The sequence below is a fragment of the Gigantopelta aegis genome, chromosome 12 (assembly GCF_016097555.1).
Source record: "Gigantopelta aegis isolate Gae_Host chromosome 12, Gae_host_genome, whole genome shotgun sequence".
Taxonomy (NCBI): Eukaryota; Metazoa; Mollusca; class Gastropoda; order Neomphalida; family Peltospiridae; genus Gigantopelta; species Gigantopelta aegis.
Window position 1 is genome coordinate 24062499 of NC_054710.1, and position 9530 is coordinate 24072028.

The following is a 9530-nucleotide window of genomic DNA, read 5'->3' on the forward strand; positions in this document are numbered from 1 at the left end:
ACGTGGCTGCGTTTTTGCGAATATTCACATTTTGGAACTTTATTGTACAGTAGCTGCGTTTTATCGAATGTAACCGTGGGAATGTGTTTGGGACATGCAATGACCTTATATTCACAAAGCATGAACCGGTAGGAAACATAAAATCGGAGTTATAACCCAGTTGTACCCTTTTGCGTTTCTTTTTTTGAAGAGTATATATGCCTTATTAGGTATACATTATATTAGGTTGCAATGCAGAAACCTCAGTTTCAGTGGAGTTGTCAGTTTATGCCAGAATACATCAGATCCTGGTTGACATAAAAACACAAAGTCGGACACTTTTTTAAATGTATGTTATCAGTACAGGTATACAACTTCCGGCTGGGTCAAATTTGAAGTGCACCCAACTTTTAATAGAGAAGATAACACCACAAGTCCTCTGACTGGTGATAAATGTGAGTGTATTAGTTGTGAAAAAAAGTTTCATCTGAGCAAACGCTGTATGCAATTTTATTTCATCTAGTACCACTGTGTCAAGTGGTTTTGTGCTTGAAACATGCATGAGGTACCTGTAAAAACAAGTATTCGCATTTTGTGCGGGACTAGGGTAGTCATAGACGCTGCCTGTTATCTGTGAACTAAGCGCCTTGATCCCTAATGTTTCTGATGCACTTTAGGGGTGAAGGGCAGTAGTATTTATATCCGTGGTGTTTATGTCGATTGTAACGCTGCAGGTAGGAGTTTTAGCCACATGTTACTTTTGTCGTCTCTGAGATTTGATTTAGTAGTATACATCCTCAATTGTGTTAATCTATCCTGTGACTGTATTGTACTAGTATTCTCTATTTTCAAGTACGTTTTCATGAATTAATTGATTGCATATCGACTAGAGTCGCCCATGGAGTTGCGACAGCGGGTTTCCTCTCTAATTTTCTCTGTTGTACTTATCCATATGTCCGATGCCATAATGTGTTGTGCGTCGTTAAATAATAATAATAATAATAATAAACATAAGAATAACGATAGTAATGGAAGAAACTGGTAATGCGCAATATGCTTGTGTTTTCTTCAATAATATTAATCTCTATTTAGTTCATTTTATAAAAATCTAGCTAGTGATATTTGTAAATATATAATTGCATTCCTTGCACCTAACAATGTTAGGTTAGACCAAAACAATTGCGATCCTGGGTGGCATGGCTGCTGACATATTGGAACTAATAGTGTTTTTTGTGTGTTTTTTACATGATGGCTATTTTCCAAATTTAATTTAGCTACCATAATGTTATTTGGGCAAGTGACTCATATTAAAAGTTGAAAATTATAGCAATGGGCAACTTGTGGACGAAATTTGATACGTTTAACTGGAACGTGCACATCATTTCACTAGGCTACTTGAAAAATATACTAAATACGGTCGCCATTTAGATGACGTCATCTGAGCACGTTACCCCCACATGAATTCTGGGTAATTTTCACCTGTGAGATAGTCGGGACATATTCTATAAAGAAATATCAAAATTAGCTGGTAGTACGGTAGTTGCCACTTGATTCTCCAAACGAGTCTCCAAATGTAGGCCTAGTACACACCAGGGCACACATTTTTAAAAATATCTTAGAACTACGAAATCGTAAAACCATTATAGGCTATGACGTCACTATAACATAGGCCTACGCCGTGGTGACGTCATAGCGTACGGCGTATGCTATACTGACGTCATAGCCTATGATGGTTTTATGATTTCGTAGCGCTAAGATAAGCTTTTGAAACTAGTGCAGGGTATCCCAAAAATGGAACTGCGATTTTCATTAAAAAAAATGTTTCTTTGCTAAAAAAAATTTTTTTAAATTAAATCTCTTAAATGATATGTGACCCCATCCCCCATTTTCTTGCAGGTAGATTGAATGTGAGGTGTCACACTGTTTATTGGTGTACTGTCTGAATATATCTTTTTTATCATGCAACCATGCTTTCTATTGTCCTGACAACCCCTACCTGATAATTCATAGTTTTATCATGTCATTAGGAAATAAGTTGTGCGCATGACGAATGCTTGCTCAATTCTCAGGTAGGTCGTTTTCTCATTTTTCAAACATCCATTTACACCAATAATTGTTGAACTGCATAAATAAACATATCACTTACACTTCCTGTAACCAGTGGCGTAGCGTGGGTTGTCAGCGCCGGGGGCAAAGCAAGTATTGCGCCCCCTAACCAGTTAACCAGTTAGCACTCCCCGAGTCCCTTCCACCCGTCCACACTACGCCACTGTCTGCAACATCAAATTACCTCTTAATTTTCAGTTCTCCATTATTTGCTCCCATTCGGAACTAGCCAGCAAAAACAAAAACGCAAGTAGCTTCCTGCAAATAATGTTTACATTGGGAACAGTGTCTGACGTCACAGTCACTAGCAGCCAGTGATGTAGATCTTCTTCAGGTCACACATAAACTTGAGTTTATTTTCAAAGAAAAAGGTACAACAATTGTAATGTTGTGACACAACAGACTTTGAAACATAATCAAAGTATTTTATTTAAAATTTGAAACACATAACTTTTAGGCTGGCTATGCCATTCACAAGATGCTTTTAGGTACCTGCTATTGTCCGACTTCCGGAAGTAGTTTCTACACGATAAAACTTATAGTTTCTTTACCGCTTTTGAGTGAAACTTATTGCAAAAAAATATAACTTAAAAGGAAGGAAGGAAGGAAGGAAATGTTTTTATTAACGACGCACTCAACACATTTTATTTACGGTTATATGGCGTCAGACATATGGTTAAGGACCACACAGATATTGAGAGAGGAAACCCGCTGTCGCCACTTCATGGGTTACTCTTTTTCGATTAGCACAAAGGGATTTTTTATATGCACTATCCCACAGACAACCTTTGTTACACCTGTTGTGGAGCACTGGCTGGAACGAGAAATAGCCCAATGGGCCCATCGACGGGGATCGGTCCCATCGAGCGGGCGCTTTACCACTGGGATACGTCCTGTCCCACAACTTGAAAGGGGTTGCATGATAAAAAAGAAATATCCGCTGAAGCTCGCCTGTTACACCGTTATCTAAACCTCGCCAAATAACCACGATATCAAAACGTAGTAACCTGATATTCTATAGTTAGTAAATAGATACTCCCCTCGTGTGTTGTGATATTATAATTTGTCAGCACTCGTTGATAAAAGTATGAAATCCGAGGTTTGCCGAGGATTGTTATACTTTTATCAACGAGTGCTGATAAATTATGATATCACAAGACACGAGGGGTATTCATTTTATTATTCATTGTCATTAAAACTCACCACCTCGCATTATATAACTCAGGATGACGTCACATGCGGCAACATGGAGTCACTCCTCCTAGCGGTATCAATAGAAATGTTTACTTTGAAAATGAAGCGGGTGCCGAATTCCAACACTAGTTTCGTATTCACCATCCGGACAATTTATGACGTATGACATATGACATAAAGGCGACTTTTGAAATTTAGCCACGGCAGGGTTTGGTTTCATCTGGGACTACATCGACCGGAATTCTTTGAAATATCTGCTGAGGCTGACAGTCTGTAGTGGAGCGGGCACAAGTCACATTTATATATTTATTTTTATAGATTGTGGAACAACCAAAAAACGTACATGTTGGTCCTAATGTGGGAAGGGGGGTACAGTTCCCCCTTCGTCCACACCCCCCCCCCCCCTCTCCGGCTCCCAAGGGACTGAAACCCCCATTCCCCACTCTACAGTTTAAAAAAAAAAAATTCAATACATTTTGCGGTAAATCATGACTCGATCCCAGCCCCCCCCCCCCCCCCCCCCCCCACCCCCCACCCCCCCCCCCCCCCCACCCCCCCCCCCCCCCCCCCCCCCCCCCCCCCTTCACTCGCCACAGCCCCCCCCCCCCCCCCCCCCCCCCCCCCCCCCCCAAACCCCCTAGACCACTTCCCTGTCATAGATTACTAGAATTACTGGGACTGGACATACACATGAACACGCTTACATACAAACCAGCGCATTTCATCTTTTGCCATAACCGGCCTCGTTGGCGTCGGGGTTAGGCCATCGGTCTACAGGCTGCGTAGGTACTGGTTCGATTCCCCAGTCAAGGCATGAGATTTTTTAATCCAAGATACCGACTCCCAACCCTGAGAGAGGATTCCGCAAGACTCAGTGGGTAGGTGTAACCACTTGCACCGACTCAGTGATCCATAACTGGTTCAACAAAGGTCATGGTTTGTGCTATCCTGCCTGTGGGAAGCGCAAATCAAAAATATCCCTTGCTGCTAATCGGAAAGAGTAGCCCATGAAGTGGCGACAGCGGGTTTCCTCTCAAAATCTGTTGTGATCCTTAACCATATTGTCTGACGCAACATAACCGTAAATAAAATGTGTTGAGTGCGTCGTTAAATAAACATTCTTTCTTTCTTCACTCTTTTTTTCTTTCTTTGCCATAATATAATTAATAGAAAAATACATGCATTATTTATGACGCATTGACATGTTTTTATTTACGGTTATAATGGCGCTGGCCATTATGGTTAACACCCACACATTTAATGAAAGAAACAAAAGACCCCCGATGGAGTCGAACACCCCATGGGCTACTCTTCGATTACAGCAATGAATAATTGTATACGCCATCCCGCAGACAGGATAGTACATACCACATTTCACGTCACACAAGTCGTATAGCACTGGCTGGAATGAGACGGGGATCGATCTCAAAAAATATGTAATAAAGTTTAAAAGTTTGTTTTGTTTAACAACAGCACTAGAGCACATTGACATCTAGTAACAGCTGATTAGTTAATCAAACAGTTGGTGGTTATCAGAGGAAGAAACCGCATGGGGTATGCGGTTTTATATGCACTTTCCCACAGACACTAAAGCACATTACCCACGGCATTTGAACAGTGGTGCTGTGCACTGGTTTGGAACGAGAAAACCCCCAGTCAGTTTAGAGTCGATCCACCGAGGTGGTTTGAACCTGTGACGCAAGCCACCTCACGCGAACACTGGATGATGCCAAGAGGGCGATATAATGTTTATCCCAACCTGGCTTACTAGGGTGGGCTTTGTTTTGATTACCTCCCCAGTATAAAATACAGGCATACCCCTATGTTTTTTGTCTAAATCTAAGGTTGGGATGGGACGTAGCCCAAAGTAAAGCGCTCGCCTTGATGTGCTGGTCGGTTTGGGATCGATCCCCGCCAGTGGGGGGGGGGGTGGCCATTGGGTTATTTCTCGTGTGCAGCCAGTGGCGGCCACGACTGGTATATCAAATGGCTCTGTGGGATGGTGTGTATAAAATATCCCTTGTACTAATGGAAGCAATGTAGCGGGTTTCCTCTTCCTAGACTATATGTCCAAATTTACCACAATGTTTGACATCCAATAGCCGATGATCAATAAATCAATGTGCTCCAGTGATGTCAAACACTGAAACTTTTATATCTAAAGTTATTTGCGCCTCTCGGAAAGTATGTTCCGGGGACCCAATTACAGATGAAACATATTCTAAACAATTCGTTATAATATTTTTTTTAAAAAGAACACAAAGAACAAAAAAAAACGCAAAGATCACAGAGTTTGTGTATTTAGAGACTGTTTTTAATCAACAAACACTTTGCATATAAATAAATAAATGTTCAGAAGAGATGTAAAGCTGATCAGACATCAGCAGTTCTGTCTCGTTCTTCTCGATTTAAAACTCGATTCACACCGGATGACCTTCTAGATGTCACAAAACAACAACACACTTGATTTTACTTTGTAAAGGAGATCGTTCAACAAACCTACACATTTTAAATCGGTGTTTTGATGTATATTTCAAGTATAGCTAGGTAACTATAAACAATTTTTGGACATTTTAGAACAAAAAGAAACATTCTTGCCAGCGTCACCTGTAGTGGAACGCACATACATTGTTTATTCCTAACCTGTGATCCGTGAGAATCCCTCTTGGGACATCTGAGAAAATATCATAATGATATCACGTGAAGCCAACAAACATCTGAGAATTATAGTTAGCTACTATTAAGTCTGACAAAAGTCTATTTTTAGAGTTCGCCCACATCGGCGGTCGAATCGTTGATGACGTCACCCCTTTACACTGTCTGGGCAAGATTGAGTGCGATACACTCCTTGATGAGGTCCTTAAAGATGATTTCAGGGGTTCGTCTCAAGTCCTGTCCTTATTCTGCGAGGAAGTGTGATGTGGAGCATCATATCTAGAACTGACAAAGTTGACAGGATACAGATATTCCTCCATTTTAGGCGGAGGGTTGACTGACGAATTTGGCTTTCCACAGGAGTTCAGGAATCAGTGGCATAGAACTAGTTGGTGTGTGTCTTGTGTTTTTTATCACAGCCCGAATCAAGTTGGACAGATTCGATTTGGCTTCTCAACTGCGTTATGCTAGATGAATCAGATCGTCAGAATATTGAATTGGCTTTTGAACTGCACTACGTCACTAGAATCAGACGTGGGGGTCCTGACATATTAGATTGGCTTCTCAGTTTGCGTTACGTCACACGGATTACATCTCGAGAGGACGTGACGGGTCTGGGCGCAACTAACTGCGTGACGTTATAAGGCAAGGAACCACTTGAGGTACATTCTCCGTATCCACTAGAAGAAGACGAACAACTCGATTGTCCTGCTGACATACTTATCAAACAGTCGGAAGAGTTCAGTGTGGACGAACTGGTGGTCCTTGGGTGTTGGTTGAAATTACACTATGACGAAAAACCAGCCTCTTTCATAGGTGGAGGGGTTGAAGAACCGACAAAGGAAGACCAAGTTCTTTTCACAGGTGGATCGACGAATCGGACACATGAGTCTTATTGGAATCTTGGAAGACGGTATGTTGTTGCCTCGAAGAGGGAATATGGGTGATTTATCAACACTCTTTTGATTCGCTTGTAAGCATCCGGTTCGAAGGCAGCCATTTTCCGAAACCCTTTAATGCACGTTTCTTACAACCAGGTGGTGTGTGGGTTTTCACACTTTCTTGTGGAGCTACTTCCAGTTTGGGTTGGAAACGCGCGTGGGGTGGGGGGGCACTAAGAAGGTGGGTTCGACAGCTCGGGGGGCTCCCATGCCCGCTGATGTCAAATTCGTACCACGGGTTTCGTCCATAAATCGAGGTATATTTGTTACCTTGCACCCGAGTTACCTCATCTGTTGCCCCCATTCTGGCATCCAACTGACGACATTTCCTGTCATGCATCTGCTACTGATATCAGAACTAATATTTGGCAGAATAATATTTGGACATTTTTCTTGAAGCGGAGGGTCGACAGAAAGATGCTTTACAACTGTCCGCTTTAACTTCAGAGATGTGTCCTTCCGCACGAGCGAGATCATACATATTTTCATTGTGATTCGTCATCGTCTGTGACGTCATCGATTTCGTCGTAAACATGATACGGATCTTCTTCCAGACTTGCAGGCTGGACATCGTCTGGCTTGGAAAGATTGCTAGGTTTTGGTTTCCTGGTGTTTCTCTGTTTCTTTATCCAGCTGATCATCCTTTTTTTGCCACACCTGGAATAAAAGAGAAATTAAATTAAAATAGAGTCAGTTACCTATATGTTCGTATATATTTATATAATCTAATGCAATCAAAATCTAAATTAAATGTAACATACATATCTGGTTATGCATATCTTGTCTACAAGCCTGTCTATATGTTCTATCAGTCAGGTCAGTCATTCCTCCCGTCCGTCCGTCCGTCCGTCCGCCGTCTATCTATAGCTGTTTGTCTTTATCTATGACTGCATAGATCAAGGGACGACCGGCCTCGGCGGCGTCGTGGTTAGCCATCGGTCAATAGGCTGGTAGGTACTGGGTTCGGATCCTAGTCGAAGCATGTGGTTTTTAATCCAGATACCGACTCCAAACCCTGAGTGAGTGCTCCGCTGACGCCATATAACCGTAAATAAAATGTGTTGAGTGCGTCGTTAAATAAAACATTTCTTTCTTTCTTTCTGTCCAAGGGACGGAACGTAGCCCAGTGGTAAAGCTTTCGGCTGATGCGCGGTCAGTCTAGGATCGATCCCCGTCGGTTGTCCCATTGGACTATTTCTCTTTCCAGCCAGTGCACCGCGACTGGTATATCAAAGGCCGTGGTATGTGTTATCATGTCTGTAGGATGGTGCATATAAAAGATCCCTTGCTACTAATGAGAAAATGTAGCGTGTTTCCTCTCTGAGAGTCGGTCAAAATTACCAAATGTTTGACATTCAGTAGCTATGATTAAATAACTCATTGTGCTCAAGTATTGTCGTTAAAAACCAACAACCACAACGAAATGATCGATTAACTAGCTAACTACCTTCTATCTCTCCCTCCACTCCCATATAGCAATTCTTCCACCACCTACCTACCTATCTAATATATTACGTCTTATATATGGTTCCTGTATGTCGACTACCTTCTTCAATTCTCTACAACCTCTATCAAAAAACCAACCCCCAAACTACCAACTCCCCCGGGCATAAACACTGGAAGCAGAGAGGTTTAAAAAAAGAGTAGTGAAAATAGCTTGGTGCGTCTTCTCGCTCAGTTTGACTAGCGATATATGAAAACGACTAACCACCCATCAGCTGGCACAGTTTTTCTCGTAAACAAACCCAGACGTTACGATCAAGACCCCTAAAAACTACAAAAAAAAAAAATTTCATTAAAATTAAAACTGTTTTTCTTTAACCCCACAACATTAATCAACCCCAAGGCTTTCCCCTACCAGGAGGACAAAAAAAAGGGACCCCCCCCCCAAAACAATCATACACTTAGACGGTGAAAGCCCGTATTCAAAAACCCAACGGTTCCATTTTATTATGTAAACCACCCCCCCTTTCTTTAACCCTCCAACTAACAACTAACCACTCCCTGGACAAACAAAACCATAAGAGGGGTTTCCGGCAGCGTGCTTAAAAAATTGGATTAAGCACAAAATAAGTTGAAATAAATGAAAAATGAGGGAGTTTTTCTCCATTTTCAGGGGGGGTTAGGGTGGTCACCCCTTTAAATTCTTTTAAAACCATTTTAAAAATCTACCCTAAAAGAAAACAGGTTTGTTGTTGTTTTGTTGTTGTTGGTTTTGTTTGGGGTGGGGGATTTGTTTTTTTGGTTTCTCCGCTGTATCTTGGGGACCCCCCCCCCCCCCTGCCAAAATCTTAGACCAATTTTTTAATTGTTCGTTATTTGGTTTGAAAGAACGAGTTTTTGGGTTGAATTTGTAAAAATTTGTGTAAAAAGGGTTGATTCCCCCCTGCCAATCTAGAACACTAAATGTTAGGGGTGTCTGGGTTTAATAATCCTACTCCTAGTTGATTCTTTTTAAATCAGCCTAGACTAAAAATATTTGGGTTTCCTGTCACTATCGTATTTTGTTGTGGTTTATAAAAAAACGTCATATTAGAAAAATAGAATTAAACAGGAAAATAACGGTTCCAATTTAGCACATTTTAAATTTGTTGCTATTGATGTCAGATATCTACATTTATTGCAAACTACTCTACACAACCCACACAACACACC